We start from the raw sequence: 20,662 nt of genomic DNA, 5'->3' as shown, positions 1-20,662 counted from the left end.
AGCCTGGAGGGCTACAGCCCATGGGCTCGCAAAGAGTGGGACACGACTGAGAAAATGACACTTTAACGATCTCTTTTCATCTCAACACTTTCCTCTAAATGCAGAAAATAATGAAAACCACAATGTTAATACCATGATTTTTTACTTTATTATTGATATGATAAGCATTTACAATTTTGATACAAATTTTATCCAGTTGCCCTTGGGATTTTACACTGTCCATGCACTCTCATGACCTTAATTATAAGTCCCTTTACTTAATATGCTTAAGTGCTTTTTTTCTCTCTCAAACTGTAGTTTGATATATTTTTGCAAACTATTCCTCACTGTTTCTTTTTCTTTTCTTTCTTTCTTTTTTTTTTTTTTAACAATTTAAAGGTTGAAGGAGGGGTTTTTGGGAGAAACACCTTAACTGAAAGGTATGTGAAAAGTTGGACTCAATATTCTTCCTTCAGTCTCAAAGCCCTTGGTATCTAAATGTGTATTTGGGTGATGGTGGTATGTGTGGGGGCTGGATGCAGTGAGAGAAAGGGAGCGAGAGCAGGGCAGGACAAACAAAGGGATGAGACACAGTCTTTTTGTTCCTGGTTTAAAGGAAGACCAGAAGAATAAGGCCTGTGCAAAGGATCTTTTTCCGAGCCTGTGTTAAGTAGTGCAGCCCTGATTCAAATATTAACGGTTGCTGAGGCTTGTACTACTATTTACAAAAGATACTAAACCAAGAGTTGCATTTTCTACAGTTTTGCTTCTCTAGTTTTTCTATAATTTCTATTATAATTTTAATTAAAAAGTGTCTTTAAATTTGTTTATATCATGTGACAGAGTCTTCTGCATAAACATAGACTAGGTTTCTCAATTCATAAACAAAGAAGTAGTTTGCTAAGCTCTCCATTTGTACACAGAGCAAACTTAAACCAATACCTGTGTTTCTTCCTTAAACTTCTGTAAATCTAATAAAAGTTCTTCAATAAATCTTCCTGTGGCAGAATAGAATCTAAAGATACAGCCATTAACGGATGTAGGTGTTGGTGTATAATTTCTTATAGAGCCCATTGGTTTTCCTGTGAATATTTGTTGGAGTCCTGTCCTTTGTAGTTGAAAAGTTAGAATCGCAAGCTCATTGTATTGGGTATATTTTGTATGAATTTCACGTTCTGTTCTTGCTGTAAGGCAAATAGATCCAGCAGTATTCATTTCACTTACCATTTGAAGAAGGCTCAGAGAGGATGAACTGTTAGTGTTCAACAAAAATCCAGCAGGACATGTGAGCCTGCATCATTAGATGATGGATCTATCTAGCATGTCACATTGTTCCTCAATGATGCCATCAAACAACAACTCATCGCAGTTAACAGTATTTGATACAATGATTTTACTGTGGAGAACATTTGGTTTTGGGTAAAAGGTGATTTTTTTCAACGTATTCACCCTGTTCTCCTTGATGTACTACATCCAAACGGTGGCACTGTTCGAGAGTGTTTAACTAAATAATTATTTGTGTTGAGTTCACCCAATTAAAAAAAAAGAAAAAAAACCCCAAAATATAAACAAAAGCTACTAGCTCTAAGGAGTATCAACAGAAACCTCTGAAATATATATTTATTGAAATTAAGGTTAAAGTGAATTTTTATGTAACAATAGCCTTTCTTCCTATATTCAGATGGTTCACATTGTGCTTAACTTCTCTGTTTCCAGCCTCTCTGTGTTCTGAATCTTTATCACACATGCCTACAAGGAGAGTCAATGAGACTATTTTCTACCAATACAGGTATGCTCTGCCATGATTAAAAGCATTTTTCAAAAATTTCAAAAATAATATTTAGTTCCATTGAATGCATAGAATGTTAATCTAAAATTGGGACTTTGTATGTGAAATACATGCATGTGGAGAAGTGGAGAGATTTTCTTAAACATATAAATGGCCATTACATAAATGGCTAAAGGCTTGGGTGGAGAATGACTATATTTTTTACAGAGATGGATAAAAGCTGGCATTTCCATGGTTGGTGAATGTTGTTGCATAGCTCCCAAGAGCATGAACTCTGGTATCAGAGTCAGGTTCATCTCAGTCTGATTGCAACTTAATCTCTTAATGATTTGATGCAAATTACTGAAACCTCTTGCTTTTATTTTATAAATATAAAATGAGTATCAGAATACCACCTCTTGGTTGGGTTGTTACAATTCCAGTCATAATTAATATTTTATTAAATATTGTTTGAATGTGCTTCTCTTAATATCAAATGATACATTGCTTATAGTAAATTTTCTGTGACCTACATCTTTGCTCAGTGTACAAGAAAATAATCCAAAACTTTAAATATGCAATTAAAGATGTATTGTGCTCTCTATTGTTTCAGATGAATTGAATTTCTGCTGTGTGTCCTGAACTCTACTCAACCTCATGGAAAACCAAAACAATGTCACAGAATTTGTTTTCATAGGGTTGTGGGGAAATAAGAAAATGGAGCTACTGTTCTTTTCCTTGTTCCTGCTCTGTTACCTGGCTGTCTTGATGGGGAATGTCATCATCTTACTCACCATCATCTGCAGCCATCTAAAGCAGCAGCCCATGTACTACTTTCTCTGTCACCTCTCCCTCATGGATGTCAGCTACACCTCCACAGTGGTCCCAGGCTAATCAGGGACTTAGCTGCAGCAAGAAAAAACATTTCCTATAACAGCTGTATGACCCAGCTCTTCACTGCCCACTTGCTGGCAGGTGTGGAGCTCTTCCTCTTGGTGTCCATGGCTTTTGACCGCTACGTCGCCATCGTCAAGCCCCTGCACCACATGGCCAGCATGAACAGACAGAGGTGCAACATGCTGATCGTCCTGGCCTGGGCTGTCAGCTTTTGGCATTCTCTTGCTTTACTTCTCATGGTACTCAAGTTACCTTTCTGCGGTCCTAATCAGATAGATCACTACCTATGCGATGTGAAGCCTCTCTTGAAACTGGTGTGCAAAGATATTCATATTGTGAGTATCTTAGTGATTGCAAATTCAGGAATGGTGATGCTTGTCATATTTCTTGTTCTAGTAGCTTCTTACATAGTCATACTATATAACCTTAGAGCACATTCTTCTGCAGGGCGAAAAAAAGCTCTCTCAACGTGTGGGTCTCACATAGCAGTTGTAGTGTTATTCTTCGTGCCCTGTATCTATACTTACGTTCTGCCTGCAGGGAGCGCGAACAAGGACAAGGGCATCTCGGTGTTTTACACTGTGATTGGCCCCATGCTGAACCCTCTCATCTACACCCTGAGAAACGTGGAGATGAAAATCGCCATGAGGAAGGTATGGTCTAAAGTGACGCGTTCAGATTTGAAGTAAATAGGGTGATACTCATTATGGTTTAGAATTCATGTCTCATCTCCAGGACCTGTGCCCCTTGAGGTAATAGAAGAAAACATATACACTTTCTTTGAGGAATTGAAATAAATGTCATCTGGCATTCAGTTCAGTTCAAGTGGGAACGAGCATAGACAGCTCAACCCAGTGGTCTGTGACAATCTAGAGGGCAGGACGGATGGGAGCGGGGAGGGGGCTTCAGGAAGAAAGGGGCATGCATATACCTGTGGCTGATTCATGTCCATGCGTGGCAGAGGCCAACGCAATGTTGTAAAGCAATTATCCTCCAATTAAAAAAATCACAATTAAAAAGAAATCACTGTGACACTAATCTTGGAAAAGAGTGGCAATTGCAAATTATCTTTGTGACTACTATGAAGAGGAGAAACTTGGAAATGTTTCATAGAGAAACCTGAGGGTTTTTCGATGAACTGTGTTTAGTTCCATCTACGCTGCTGCTAAGTCACTTCAGTCGTGTCTGACTCTGTGTGACCCCATGGACTGCAGCCCACCAGACTCCCCCGTCCCTGGGATTCTCCAGGCAAGAGCACTGGAGTGGGTTGCCATTTCCGTCTCCAATGCATGAGAGTGAAAAGTGAAAGTGGAGTCGCTCAGTCGTGTCCGACTCTCCGCGACCCCATGGACTGCAGCCTGCCAGGCTTCTCCATCAATGGGAGTTTCCAGGCAAGAGTACTGGAGTGGGGTGCCATTGCCTTCTCTGAGTTTCATCTATAGTAGGATGCAAAAAAACCCACATAACAACAGTCTTAGAAAACATAGCAAACATTATAAGGGAAAAGATTATATGTCAAATATTACATTATATATAATATATAATGCATTATATATACAATATATATAACACATTATATATTATATATATTATTATATTATATATAAGAAAAAAGGATTATATGACTAGGATAACTGAAATATATAAACACTTTTGACTATGCAAATATAAAACAACCATTATAAATGTAATTTGCACAGAAGAATAAAAAAGAAAAAATCATGAGGGATATATAATTAAATAGGATTTTCATAGGAGAGAAAATTGGAAAAATTACCATTTTGGTAAGTTTCTAAAAAAATTGGCATCTAAAAAATTCTCTTCTGAAAAATGCATCAGAAGACATTGGTCAAAGTCTAAATATCTGATGACAATGTTTTGAAAATATCAAATTGTATTTCCAAATTGTATTTTATCATTTAAAGAAGAAAAATAAATCCTTTCCACTTAAATGGTCTCATGAATTGAACAATTCATATTTCTTTCCTAAGAGGAAAAAAAAAAAGAAAGTTATTTTAACAAGACAAGACTTGAGCCAATGTAAAGAAATAAAAAAGGGGGCAAGGTGTTAAGGGATCTATGTTTTAAAAGAGCCATGTGTTTCAGAGTACAAAATTTGGAGTTCCAGCTTTAATCTTCATCTAATGCTTTATTTTTAACAAATGTACGCATTTTCACATTCTGTGTTCCTGATCAGATAGTTCACTATATATGTGACATGAAGCCTTTTTGAACTGATATGCAAAATTATTTATGTTGGTAATATCTTAGTGATTACTGGTTCTAGAGAGAGTAAAGCTTGTCATGATTCTTGTCCTAGAAATTTCTTATGTAGCCTTAGAATACAGTTGTCTGTGAAGTGAAGTGAAAATTGGTCAGTCGTCTCTGACTATTTGTGACCCCATGGACTATACAGTCCATGGGATTCTCCAGGCCAGAATACTGGAGTGGGTAGCTTTTCCCTTCTCCAGGAAACCTTCCCAACCCAGGACTTGAACTCAGGGTCTCCCACATTGCAGGCGGCTTCTTTACCAGCTGAGCCACAAGAGTAGTCCTCTGTAGGGGAACACAAACTTTTCTCAGCCTGTAGATCTCCATAATGGTTGTAGTATTCTTTGTTTTGGCATTTATCTATATTTATATTCTGGGCTTCCCAGGTGGCTCAGTGGTAAAGAACTGACTACTAGGCAGGAGATGCAGGCTTGAACCCTGGGTCAGGAAGATACCCTGGAAAAGATGATGGGAACCCACTCCAGTGCTCATGCCTGGGAAATCCCATGAACAGAGGAACCTGGTGGACTATAGTCCAAGGGGTTGCCAAAAAATTCAGAAATGACTTAAAAACTGAACAACAAAGATATTTATATTTTTACCTACCCAACTCTGATCCAAGTCTAACTTAGTAATGCCAGAAGTCACTATGTTGGAAAAACTGCAGTGTTACAAGGATAGGCTTTGGAGTCAGACCTGGGTGACTACTAACACTCCAGGTCTTGAAAATTTGCTTTAATTATTTATATATATCTCCACTTCAAAAATGTCTATGAAATAGGGTAATATCATATTTCCAAAGACACAATACTACCTATAATGACACATGTAGATTTTTAATGTGGAATAAAGCTACCAAAAACTCATGTTAGATACTTTTCCTCTCTCTTTCTCTACTTTTTTCCATTTGCTTGCATGCTTTCAGGCAAGCTGGACCCCTCTAACATTCTCTAAATGCACTCTAAAATCTGTCACCTCACTAGACTTTTCTTCCCTCGGTTTAGGATTTCTTACTCCCATGTTTTAGGGGCCACATCTTAAATATATTTCACACTTCAGAGATGATCTTGTACAGGAAGATTTTGTACATCTGTCAACAAAGTAGAAAATACATTTGATTCCATGTGTTATTTTATTGCCATTTAGCTGTGTGTTTCAGTTCAGTTCAGTTCAGTCGCTCAGTCCTGTCAAGCTTTCTGCGACCCCATGAACCGCAGCATGCCAGGTCTCCCTGTCCATCCCCAACTCCTGGAGTTTACCCAAATCCATGTCCATTGAGTCGGTGATGCCATCCAACAATCTCATCCTCTGTCGTCCCCTTCTCCCCCCACCCTCAATCGTTCCCAGCATGAGGGTCTTTTCAAATGAGTCAGCTCTCTGCATCAGGTGGCCAAAGTATTGGAGTTTCAGCTTCAACATAGTTCTTCCAATGAACACCTAGGACTGATCTCTTTTAGGATGGACTGGTTGGATCTCCTTGCAGTCCAAGGGACTCTCAAGAGTCTTCTCCAACACCACAGTTCAAAAGCATCAATTCTTCAGCGCTAAGTTTTCTTTATAGTCCAGCTCTCACATCCACACATGACTATTGGAAAAACCATAGCCTTGACTAGACAGACCTTTGTGGACAAAGTAATGTCTCTGCGTTTTAATATGCTGTCTAGGTTGGTCATAATTTTCCTTCCAAGGAGTAAGTGTCTTTTATTTTCATGGCTGCAATCAACATCTGCAGTGATTTTGGAGCCCCCCAAAATAAAGTCTGACATGGTTTCCACTGTTTACCCAACTATTTCCCATGAAATGATGGGACTAGATGCCATGATCCTAGTTTTCTGAATGTTGAGCATTAAGCCAACTTTTTTCACTCTCTTCTTTCACTTTCATCAAGAGGCTCTTTAGTTCTTCTTCATTTTCTGCCATAAGGGTGGGGTCATCTGCATATCTGAGGTTATTGATATTTCTCCCGGCAATCTTGATTCCAGCTTATGTTTCCTCCAGTCCAGCATTTCTTATGATGTACTCTGCATAGAAGTTAAATAAGCAGGGTGACAATATACAGCCTTGACGCACTCCTTTCCTGGTTTGGAACCAGTCTGTTGTTCCATGTCCAGTTCTAACTGTTGCTTTCTGACCTGCATACAGGTTTCTCGAGAGGCAGGTCAGGTGGTCTGGTATTCCCATCTTTTTCAGAATTTTCCACAATTTATTGTGATCCACACAGTCAAAGGCTTTGGCATAGTCAATAAAGCAGAAATAAATATTTTTCTGGAACTCTCTTGCTTTTTCAATGATCCAGCGGATGTTGACAATTTGATCTCTGGTTCCTCTGCCTTTTCTAAAACTAACTTGAATATCTTGAAGTTCATGGTTCACGTATTGCTGAAGCCTAGCTTGGAGAATTTTGAGCATTACTTTACTAGCGTGTGAGATGAGAGCAATTGTGTGGTGGTTTGAGCATTTTTTGGCATTGTCTTTCTTTGGGATTGGAATGAAAACTGACTTTTTCCAGTACTGTGGCCACTGCTGAGTTTACCAAATTTGCTGACATATTGAGTGCAGCATTTTCACATCGTCATCTTTCAGGATTTGAAATAGCTCAACTGGAATTCCATCACCTCCACTAACTTTGTTCATAGTGATGCTTCCCAAGGCCCACTTGACTTTGCATTCCAGGATGTCTGGTTCTATTTCAAGTAACCTATCATCTTATATTAATGTTTCTTCTTATGAACTCGGTTTTTCTAATATGACTTAAACAGAATATTGTGCACCATATCTTAATTATCTTTTTTCTCTCTTTTTTCCAGCACAAATTAAGACGTAGCAAAACAGTTTCTAAATTAAATACAAAAATTCTGTCTTTTCTCTTTGTTTAACTTCATGCATTTGTTCTTACGTATCTAGAACTTGCATTTATGTCATTAACAATCATGCATTAATAATGTCAGAAAGGTTAAAATTTTAACATATATCCTCATGTTTCAATCATGGAGTGATTGAAATTCAGCAGACTTTCAACCCCCAATAATATCTTTTTACTTATTTATTTAACGCATTGAGTAGGTAGAACTCTTTAACTGTTCTTTACCCTGTATTCACTGAATCACGTAACACAATCTCAGCTTCTAGGTTTGGTTCTTACTTGACTAGACATTCCACTCTGCCCAAGCACTTTTCTTTTCTCAGTCAAATGATGATGTATCTTCCACACAATTTTCTTGGCCAAGTTACTCCTGCCCCTCAACCAAGACAATACCCAGGAAAGACACATAGAGACTATGGTTAAATATTATCTTAACACCAGGATCCATTCTTTTAAAGTTTTGGCTCTTAGAACTGTAAAAAAATTAATAAAGGGAAACCTCAATTAAATTGTGTTGGTAGATCAGTAGCAGGGAGCTTTCACACTTTGTGACAACACAGCCCAAAAGGCAAAAGAGAAGACTTTCCTTTCCTGACAGACTCAGCCAATGAAAAGCCATGTACTCCTTGTTTGCTATAACCTGCCTAACTTCCTTTTTCTCTGTATAAATAAGTTCTCCTTCACATTCGTTTTCCGGGGACTTACACAGCTCATGCAATTTGCTTGCCAGAGTTTCAGATTCTTTGTTGATAGTGAATAAACTTATCTTTGCTCGATAAATATCTCACAGTCTCTTTATTTCATATGAAGATAATAACTTTCTTTTTCCTCCTGGATACATTGGAATGTGAAGAGAAAATATTCTGTCCATTCCATTGCAAATTAGCTTTGACAAATCATTCATAGTACCATTTGATCTGGTTTAATGTAACGTTTTTTCCAAAAGTATTTGGATTTCTTTAAAGTATAGATATATAGAATGTATATGCATGCTGTGTGTGTCTGTGTGTGTGTGTAATGATTGTGAATATATGTATATATATGGTATATATATATATATACATGTGCATATATGTATGTGTGTATATGGTGTGTGTATATATGTATGTGTATATATGGTGTGGGGGTCTTCAGGGTATTGAAGTTGGATGGGAAATTCTCATTCCATCACAAAAATGCTATGCAAATAAATAAATAAATAAACAAATTTTTATTATCATGTGTGTTTTTTTTTCCCTTTTCTCAAGGTTCATGAATTGGCAAAAAATATGATATTGCACAAGGCTACATACAAAATATATTAAAGTAAGATTAGCTATTTATGCTTTGCTCAGCATGTGAGTGAAAAACCGAAGATTTAAGAAATATTCACTATTGTCAATGTGTAATTTAAGAAAATCCCTCCATTTACATGGGGCTTTCCATGTGGCTCAGTGTTAAAGAATTGGTCTGCCAAGCAGCAGGCACAGGTTGGATCTCTGTATTGAGAAGATCCCCTGAAAAATGAAATGGCAACCCACTCCAGTATTGCTTGGGAAATTTCATGGACAGAGGAGCCTGGTGAACTACATTCCATGAGGGCAAAATGAATCAGGCACAACTTAGTGACTGAACAACAATCTATATAGCTATACCTGTGTTTATCTCTATCCCTATCTGTATACATATGCGTGCATGCTAAGTCACTTCAATCATGTCCTTCTTTGTGACCCCATGGACTGTAGCCCTCCAGGTTCCTCTGGCTGTGGGGTTCTCCAGCCAAGAATACTGGAGTGGGTTGCCATTTCCTACTTCAGTGTGTATATATAAATCCATATAAACGAATTGCTTTTGTTCAGTTGCTAAGTCAGGTCCAACTCTTAGCAACTCCATGCAGTACATGCACTTACAGCTCCGTGCACTACAGCCCGCCTGGCGGCCCTGACCTTCACCATCTCCAGGAGTTTGCTCAATATCATGTCCATTGTGTGGGTGATGCCAGCTAACCATCTCATCTTCTGTCACTTCCATATATATATACACGCATATACATACATTTTAAAATACATCACTCAAGTTATATTAAATAATAGTTTACCCACATAACTTTGCATATAGTCCATAAGAAGTTCCTAGTTTAATTACTGATAAGTGATAAATATTCTAGGTGTGGTTGAGAGGTTTCATATGAGAGTCTTTCAGCCCATTGAAAGGAGCTTTATGGCACATTGACTTTCCTAAACACTGATCTGTCCAGTTTACTGGAATTCTTACCCCATGTGCTTCATCACACAGGTACATATTGTAAGAATACAAGCCCTAGAATCTGAGGGCCCTGACCTTGAAATGACTATAAATGTCACTTTAAGTCCAAAGATACTTAAATTTTCTTTGAGCTTGTTTTGTGCTTATTTGCTTATCTGCTCTTCGAAACATACAACAAGGCCTCGGTGCTCTAAGTGTGAGCCAGATGCTCATGCGACATATTGTGTTTCTGATCTCAGGTGTGATTTCGTGACAGTATATACCTGCATCTAAATGACGACGCCTGGTAATCAGTCACTCAACTCTATAGTATCATAAACATCTGGAGGCAGAATTGTCGGAACATAGCATATGGAGCTGGTGTATACATTACCAAATTGTTTCAACACTTTTGTACACTTTTATACTACTTTCAAAAATACATGAGCTCAGACGTGGAGCCAAGATGATGGAGGAGTAGGAAGGGGAGACCACTTTCTCTCCTACAAATTCATCAGAAGAATAACTGAACACAGAGCAAACTTCACAAAACAACTTCTGATCACTAGCTGAGGTCACCAGGCGCCCAGAAAAGCAGCCCATTGTCTTCGAAAGGAGGTAGGACAAAATATAAAAGATAAAAAGTGAGACAAAAGAGCTAAGGACGGATATCCGTCCCGGGAAGGGTCTTAATAGAGGACGTTTCCAGACACCGGGAAACCCTCGCACTGGCGGGCCTGAGGGAAGTGTTTGAATCTCGGAGGGCAACCTGACTGGGAGGGAAACAATAAATAAATCCCACAGATTATGAGCCTAAAAGCAACTCCCAGCAGAAAAGTACCCCAGACGCCGGCATCCGCCACCAGCAAGTGGGGGCGGAACAGAGAGGAGCGGGTGGCATTGCTTGGGGCAGGGTCCGGGCCTGAGTGCCCTGAGGACAATCGGAAGGAGCTTTTGTGAGTTGCCAACTTGAATTGTGGGTGAGCAAAAGAGAGAGAGAAAATTAACCGGCCTGAACACACTGCCAGCTATTCGCAGAACAAAGGGACCGAGATTCTGGATGGTCGACATCCGCCGGGAGGGTCGCGGCGAGACACAGGGCGCAGACACCCGACCGGCGCGGGCGGGGACTGGGGCTGGGGACGCGAAGGGCAGAGGGCACGCGCACCGGACTGGCGCCGGCGGAATCTGAGACTGGGACCGTGGAAGGGGGCGGGCGCCGCACCCGGGGAGAGTGCTCCCATCAAGCGTCAAGCCCCTGGCTGCCTGGACCGCTCTGACGGGGAAGGCCCAAAGAGCTGGCGCAGCTTTCTGTTCCGACCTTTGGCGGAACACCCGAGGGCTGGAACCACGTGCAGCGCGGGGCACACTCCATATAGAGCAGCCGGGAGCCTGAGCAGCGCCGGCCCCGCCCCGCAGCGCCAGCCCCTCCCCGCATCGCGACGGAACTAGTTACCTGAATAAGAGGCCACCTCTGCCCGCCTGGCTCAGGACGGAAATGAGGCTCTGAAGAGACTGGCAAACAGAAGCCAAATAAACAAAGGGAACTGCTTCAGAAGGGACCGGTGCAACAGATTAAAATCCCTGTAGGAAACACTGACCACACCGCAAGGGGCCTGTAGATATGGAGAAGTGTAAGCTGGAACGAGGAGCTATCTGAAACCGAGCCGAACCCACACTGATTGCAACAGCTCCAGAGAAATTCCTAGATATATTTTTACTTTTTTTTTAAGTAAGAAAAAACTTTTTTTTGTTTTCTTTTTTCTTTTTTATTTTTTCTCTTTTATTTTCCTTTAAAATTTCCTATTACTCCCCCATTACTCCTTAACTTTCATTTTCATAAATTCTTATGATTTTTAAGTTAGGGAAAATTTTTTTTCCTCTTTTATTCTCTTCTTTTTTTTTTCTCTTTTTTTCCCTTCTTCTCTTCTATTTTCTATTTTTCTTTTTCTCTTATTTCTTTTAAAGTCCTCTAGTACTCCTCTACTACTCCTTAATTTTTCATTTTCAATATACTATAACCTTACAAAGAAGAGGGTAAAAAAAAAAAAAGAAAAGAAGCCCTATTTTTAAACCGAACCTCATAGATATTTCTAAAATTTTTGGGGGGGTGTTTTTGTTTTTGTTTTTAATATAGTATTTTTAAGAGTCTAACCTCTACTCTAGATTTTTAATTTTTGTTTTTCAGTATATGATATAAATTGTGAACATTTAAGAATCCAATATTCAGTTTCCATTTTTATTCAGGAGTGTGTTGATTATTCTCTCCCAATCTTGACTCTCTGTTTTCTATCTCAGAACACCTCTGTTTCCTCCGTTCCCCTTCTCTTCTCAATCCAATTCTGTGAATCTTTGTGGGTGTCTGGGCTACGGAGAACACTCTGGGATCAGACGACTGCGTAGATCTGTCTCTCTCCTCTTGTGTCCCCCTTTTTCTCCTCCTGCTCATCTCTATCTCCCTCCTCCTGCTCATCTCTATCTCCCTCCTCCCTCTCCTCTTCTTCATGTAACTCTGTGAACCTCTCTGGGAGTCCCTAACGGGGGAGAATCTTTTCGCCATTAACCTAGAAGTTTTATTATCAGTGCTGTATAGTTGGAGAAGTCCTGAGACTACAGGAAGAATAAAACTGAAATCCAGAGGCAGGAGACTTAAGCCCAAAACCTGAGAACACCAGAAAACTTCTGACTACATGGAAATTTAAGTAATAAGAGACCGTCCAAAAGCGTCCATACCTACACTGAAACCAACCACCACCCAAGAGCCAACAAGTTATAGAGCAAGACATACCATGCAAATTCCCCAGCAATGCAGGAACATAGCCCTGAATGTCAGCATACAGACTGCACAAAGTCACACCTAACACATAGACCCATCTCAAAACTCATTACTGGGCACTCCATTGCTCTCCAAAGAGAAGAAATCAAGTTCCACGCTCCAGAACACTGACACAAGCTTCCCTAACCAGGAAACCTTGACAAGCCAATCGTCCAACCCCACCCACTGGTTAAAAACTCCACAATAAAAAGGAACTACAGACCTCCAGAATACAGAAAGCCCACTCCAGACACAGCAATCTAAACAAGATGAAAAGGCAGAGAAATACCCAACAGGTAATGGAACATGACAAGTGCCCACCAAGTCAAACAAAAGAGGAGGAGATAGGGAATCTACCTGAAAAAGAATTTAGAATAATGATAATAAAAATGATCCAAAATCTGGAAAACAAAATGGAGTTACAGATAAATAGCCTGGAGACAAAGATTGAAAAGATGCAAGAAATATTTAATAAAGACCTAGAAGAAATAAAAGAGAGTCAATTAAAAATGAATAATGCAATGAGATCAAAACACTTTGGATGGGACCAAGAGTAGAATAACGGAGACAGAAGATAGGATAAGTGAGGTAGAAGATAGAATGGTGGAAATAAATGAAGCAGAGAGGAAAAAAGAAAAAAGAATCAAAAGAAATGAGGACAACCTCAGGGACCTCTGGGACAATGTGAAACACCCCAACATTAGAATCATAGGAGTCCCAGAAGAAGAAGACAAAAAGAAAGGCCATGAGAAAATACTCGAGGAGATAATAGCTGAAAACTTCCCTAAAATGGGAAAGGAAATAGCCACCCAAGTCCAAGAAACCCAGAGAGTCCCAAACAGGATAAACCCAAGGCAAAACACACCAAGACACATATTAATCAAATTAACAAAGATCAAACACAAAGAACAAATACTAAAAGCAGCAAGGGAGAAACAAGAAATAACACACAAAGGGATTCCTACAAGGATAACAGCTGATCTATCGATAGAAACCCTCCAAGCCAGAAGGGAATGGCAGGACATACTGAAAGTAATGAAAGAGAATAACCTACAACCTAGATTACTGTACCCAGCAAGGATCTCATTCAGATGTGAAGGAGAATTCAAAAGCTTTACAGACAAGGAAAAGCTGAGAGAATTAAGCACCAGCAAACCAGCTCTTCAACAAATGCTAAAGGATCTTCTCTAGACAGGAAATGCAGAAAGGTTGAATAAACGTGAACCCAAAACAACAAAGTCAATGGCAACGGGACCACACCTATCAATAATTACCTTAAATGTAAATGGGTTGAATGCCCCAACCAAAAGACAAAGATTGGCTGAATGGATACAAAAACAAGACCCCTATATATGCTGTCTACAAGAGACCCACCTCAAAACCAGAGACACATACAGACTAAAAGTGAAGGGCTGGAAAAAAATATTTCACCCAAATGGAGACCAAAAGAAAGGAGGAGTCGAAATACCCATATCAGATAAAATAGACTTTCAAATAAAGGATGTGAAAAGAGACAAAGAAGGACACTACATAATGATCAAAGGATCAATCCAAGAAGAAGATATAACAATTATAAATATATATGCACCCAACATAGGAGCACCGCAATATGTACGGCAAATGCTAATGACTATGAAAGAGGAAATTAATAGTAACACAATAATAGTGGGAGACTTTAATACCCCACTCACAACTATGGATAGATCAACTAAAGAGAAAATCAACAAGGAAACACAAACCTTAAATGATACAATGGACCAGATAGACCTAATTGATATCTATAGGACATTTCACCCCAAAACAATCAATTTCACCTTTTTCTCAAGTGCACACGGAACCATCTCCAGAATAGATCACATCCTGGGCCATAAATCTGGTCTTGGAAAATTCAGAAAAATTGAAATCATTCCAGTCATCTTTTCTGACCACAGTACAGTAAGATTAGATCTCAATTACAGGAAAAAATATTGTTAAAAATTCAAACATATGGAGGCTAAATAGCACGCTTTTGAATAACCAACAAATCATAGAAGAAATCAAAAAAGAAATCAAAATATGCATAGAAATGAGTGAAAATGAAAACACAACAACCCAAAACCTATGGGACACTGTAAAAGCAGTGCTAAGGGGAAGGTTCACAGCATTACAGGCTTACATCAAGAAACAAGAGAAAAGCCAAATAAATAACCTAACTCTACACCTAAAGCAATTAGAGAAGGAAGAAATGAAGAACCCCAGGATTAGCAGAAGAAAAGAAATCTTAAAAATTAGGGCAGAAATAAATGCAAAAGAAACTAAAGAGACCATAGCAAAAATCAACAAAGCGAAAAGCTGGTTTTTTGAAAAAATAAACAAAATTGACAAACCATTAGCAAGACTCATTAAGAAACAAAGAGAGAAGAACCAAATTAACAAAATAAGAAATGAAATGGGTGAGATCACAACAGACAACACTGAAATACAAAGGATCATAAGAGACTACTACCAGCAGCTCTATGCCAATAAAATGGAAAACTTGGATGAGATGGACAAATTCTTAGAAAAGTATAACTTTCGTAAACTGAACCAGGAAGAAATAGGAGATCTTAACAGAACCATCACAAGCAAGGAAATTGAAACTGTAATCAAAAATCTTCCAGCAAACAAAAGCCCAGGACCAGATGGCTTCACAGCTGAATTCTACCAAAAATTTAGAGAAGAGCTAACACCTATCTTACCCAAACTCTTCCAGAAAATTGCAGAAGAAGGTAAACTTCCAAACTCATTCTATGAGGCCACCATCACCCTAATTCCAAAACCAGACAAAGATGCCACAAAAAAAGAAAACTACAGGACAACATCACTGATGAGCATAGATGCAAAAATCCTTAACAAATTCTAGCAAAGAGAATCCAACAACATATTAAAAAAATCATACACCATGACCAAGTGGGCTTTATCCCAGGAATGTAGGGATTCTTTAATATCCATAAGTCAATCAATGTAATACACCACATTAACAAATTGGGAGATAAAAACCATATGATTATCTCAATAAATGCAGAGAAAGCCTTTGACAAAATTCAACACTCATTTATGACTAAAACTCTCCAGAAAGCAGGAATAGAAGGAACATACCTCAACATAATAAAAGCTATATATGACAAACCCACAGCAAGCATCACCCTCAATGGTGAAAAATTGAAAGCATTTCCCCTGAAATCAGGAACAAGACAAGGGTGCCCACTCTCACCACTACTATTCAACATAGTGCTGGAAGTTTTGGCCACAGCAATCAGAGCAGAAAAAGACATAAAAGGAATCCAGATAGGAAAAGAAGAAGTGAAACTCTCGCTGTTTGCAGATGACATGATCCTCTACATAGAAAACCCTAAAGACTCTTCCAGAAAATTACTAGAGCTAATCAATGAATATAGTAAAGTTGCAGGATATAAAATTAACACACAGAAATCCCTTGCATTCCTATATACTAACAATGAAAAAACAGAAAGAGAAATTAAGGAAACAATACCATTCACCATTGCAACAAAAAGAATAAAATACTTAGGAGTATATCTACCTAAAGAAACAAAAGACTTGTACATAGAAAACTATAAAACATTGATGAAAGAAATCAAAGAGGACACAAACAGATGGAGAAACATACCGTGTTCATGGATTGGAAGAATCAATATTGTCCAAATGGCTATTCTACCCAAAACAATCTATAGATTCAATGCAATCCCTATCAAGCTACCAACGGTATTTTTCACAGAACTAGAACAAATAATTTCACAATTTGTATGGAAATACAGAAAACCACGAATAGCCAACGTAATCTTGAGAAAGAAGAATGGAACTGGAGGAATCAAGCTGCCTGACTTCAGACTCTACTACAAAGCCACAGTCATCAAGACAGTATGGTACTGGCACAAAGGTAGAAATATATATCAATGGAACAGAATAGAAAGCCCAGAGATAAATCCACGAACCTATGGACAGCTTATCTTTGACAAAGGAGGCAAGGATATACAATGGAAAAAAGACAATCTCTTTAACAAGTGGTGCTGGGAAAACTGGTCAACCACTTGTAAAAGAATGAAACTAGAACACTTTCTAACACTATACACAAAAATAAACTCAAAATGGATTAAAGATCTAAATGTAAGACCAGAAACTATAAAACTCCTAGAGGAGAACATAGGCAAAACACTCTCTGACATAAATCTCAGCAGGATCCTCTATGAACCACCTCCAGAATATTGGAAATAAAAGCAAAAACAAACAAATGGGACCTAATGAAACTTAAAAGCTTCTGCACTACAAAGGAAACTATAAGTAATGTGAAAAGACAGCCCTCAGATTGGGAGAAAATAATAGCAAATGAAGAAACAGACAAAGGATTAATCTCAAAAATATACAAGCAACTCCTGAAGCTCAATTCCAGAAAAATAAACGACCCAATCAAAAAATGGGCCAAAGAACTAAACAGACATTTCTCTAAAGAAGACATACAGATGACTAACAAACACATGAAAAGATGCTCAACATCACTCATTATTAGAGAAATCAAATCCAAACCACAATGAGGTACCGTTACACGCCAGTCAGGATGGCTGCTATCCAAAAGTCTACAAGCAATAAATGCTGGAGAGGGTGTGGAGAAAAGGGAACCCTCTTACACTGTTGGTGGGAATGCAAACTAGTACAGCCGCTATGGAGAACAGTGTGGAGATTTCTTAAAAAACTGGAAATAGAACTGCCATATGATCCAGCAATACCACTTCTGGGCATACACACTGAGGAAACCAGATCTGAAAGAGACACATGCACCCCAATGTTCATTGCAGCACTGTTTATAATAGCCAGGACATGGAAGCAGCCTAGATGCCCATCAGCAGATGAATGGATAAGGAAGTTCTGGTACATATACACCATGGAATATTACTCAGCCATTAAAAAGAATTCATTTGAATCAGTTCTAATGAGATGGATGAAACTGGAGCCCATTATACAGAGTGAAGTAAGCCAGAAAGATAAAGAACATTGTAGCATACTAACACATATATATGGAGTTTAGAAAGATGGTAACGATAACCCTATATGCAAAACAGAAAAAGAGACACAGAAGTACAGAACAGACTTTTGAATTCTGTGGGAGAAGGTGAGGGTGGGATGTTTCAAAAGAACAGCATGTATATTATCTATGGTGAAACAGATCACTAGCCCAGGTGAGATGCATGAGACGAGTGCTCGGGCCTGGTGCACTGGGAGGACCCAGAGGAGTTGGGTGGAGAGGGAGGTGGGAGGGGGGATCGGGATGGGGAATACGTGTAACTCTATGGCTGATTCATGTCAATGTATGACAAAACCCACTGAAATGTTGTGAAGTAATTAGCCTCCAACTAATAAAATAAGAAAAAAAAAATACATGAGCTCTATTTCTCCATTGAAAATTTGTGTTTGTTTTTCTCCTTTTTCTCTGTTTTCTCTTAATTTATCTTAATAAAATTTTCTGTTTGATTAATTCTATCAAGAATCAACATTTGTGATTTGTATTCTCAACTTAGAACTGTCAATTATGTCATTAATTTTGTAACTTAATATATCCTCATTTCCATATAGTTTGGATTTAATTGACTTTTCTCTTCCTGAAACTCAATTCCTAGTACTTACAAATTTTTGATTATAAAACATACTTCATTTTAATGATAGGATATTTTATTTACTCAGGGTTACTAGATTTTTAAAATCTAGAAGCAAGCATTAACCTTACAAATACCCTTGGTCTTGATTCTGTTGCTTACTGGTTGTCGAGTTTGTTGTTTAACCTCTAAAAGCTGTGGTGTCTCATGTGTACAATGGAGGTAATAGTGTGTGCTGTGTGAGTGCTGAGTCGTGTCTGACTCTGTGACCCCATGGACTGCAGCCTTCTACGTTCCTCCTGTTTTATCCACGCGTTCCAAGCAAACTCACTCAGAAGGACAATGCAGATAGTGGAGTGCAGTTTATTACACTAGGGGGTCCAGGGCAGAGTCTCCTCTTAGCCAAGAATCCCGATCAGTTTTTGTGAAAACCTTATATACCCTAAGTGTAGTACTCAAACCCACCTCCCCAAATTCTCTGAAACTAGTCTGAACAAATGAAAAGAAAGATGCAATCAAAGTTAACCTGTGATTTCCTATGCCTTAAACCCATTGATTCATATGCCTTAAGCCTAGGTAGTTAACAGTGGACAATTATCAATAGGCCTGTGGTCATACCCCAATAAACATAACAGAATGCATGATTCTATTTGGTTACACAGATAGTTAGGGTATTCTTTTAGGGATGGAGAGTCTAGGTGCGAGCCCTGGGGCTCTTCCGTCATGTGGGGGGTGGGTCTGGTTTTCCAGTTGGTAACTCTTTTCTATAGATACTGGGCATCCAGCTCAAAGTTCACAGTCTGGCCCAAGATGAAGTCCTACTTTCAAGATGGAGCCTGTTCTGTCTGTTTCCTCCTTCACTCCGTCCATGGGATTTTCCCAGGCAAGAATACTGGAGTGGATTTCCCTTTCCTCCTCCAGGGCATCTTCCCATCCCAGGGTTCGAACTCCTGTCTCCTGCATCTCTTGCATTACAGTTTTTGTTTTGTTACTTTTTCTTTAATTTCCAGTAAGCATATTGCAGATATTCTTCTAAAAGCCATTCATTCTAGATTTTACCTGGGAAATATTCTTTATACTACTTACCTTCTCTGCAAAACTCATAAATAAATCATGATATGCACTAGGTTTTGTGAATCAGGACTCTAAATGTTTAAGTATAAGTAACTTAAATTTCACACAATTGTTAGAGCTTTTTTGTTGAAGCTTTTTTATCCAGTGATTAATTAAATGTCTTAACTGCTTCTGAAACAACTATGTATAGTAGACTGTGCAAACCTTTAGAGGCATAAATATTTAAACTGTCATGTTAATTTTAAGAAATTTTCATGAAGTGTCAGCCAAGCCTGTTTGTGTATTAACACTAGTCTTTGTGTTATATTTCATACACGCATTTTGGAGGATAAAAGAACGCCTGTTTTTCCTTTGCAATTTGCTTATGTAAATTCAGGTTGCAAAAGGGCAGTTAAATGTTTGTGGTAGGAGGGAATAAAAGAGTGGAATTGGCATTGTGGAAAAAAAAAATAAAAGATGGCCACTGAGCCATCATTTGGGAAGTGCAGAGGTAATAGTACTTAGGTCAAAATATGCATTCTTATTCATATTAGGGGCTTCTCTGCTGGCTCAGTTGATAAAGAATCCTCCTGCAATGCGCGAGACCTAGGTTCGATCCCTGGGTTAGGAAGATCCCCAGGAGAAGGGAAAGGCATCCACTCCAGTATTCTGGCCTGGAGAATCATGGACTGTATAGTCCATGGGGTTGTGAAGAGTCAGACACAGCTGAGTGACTTTTACTCACTCATTCATATTAAATAAAATAGTGAACATGAACTACCCAATAATATCTCAATAAATTATTTTATTATTATTAATTTGCTAAGTAGTTTGATCTTAGCAGTATTGAATCAAGTCTGATACAATAAATTGTAATTTTCTTAAGTTTTAAATTCCTGAAAAAGTATATACTTATGCATCTGTTTCAGAGGGAGACTAATCAAGCATCAGTGTGTGTTGATGAGGTTGAGTAAACAACCTGTAAATATTCAGTTTCAAGGGGGAAAAAAAAACTGGAGAGGAAACAGGATGCAAGTTTTGCTATATTTTGAGTGTTTCCTTCCTCTGATTTTTTCTTTTTCTTTTGGAGAAAAAGACTGTTTATTCTTTTCTCTTTTCTTTTCTCATCTTCCTTTCCCAAACGATCTACTCTGGCAAATTTGTCCCTT

General features: G+C 38.6%; 1 pseudogene; it reads left to right on the top strand.

Annotated features, from left to right (window-relative positions):
- Positions 1-2,404: 2,404 nt before the first annotated feature.
- On the top strand, positions 2,405-3,333 carry LOC136174084 (olfactory receptor 4P4-like; annotated as a pseudogene).
- The last annotated feature ends 17,329 nt before the right edge of the window (positions 3,334-20,662 follow it).

The sequence above is a fragment of the Muntiacus reevesi genome, chromosome 9 (genome assembly GCF_963930625.1).
Source record: "Muntiacus reevesi chromosome 9, mMunRee1.1, whole genome shotgun sequence".
Taxonomy (NCBI): Eukaryota; Metazoa; Chordata; class Mammalia; order Artiodactyla; family Cervidae; genus Muntiacus; species Muntiacus reevesi.
Note: the sequence above shows the minus strand (reverse complement) of the source record. Positions and strands in the feature narration are given on the sequence as shown.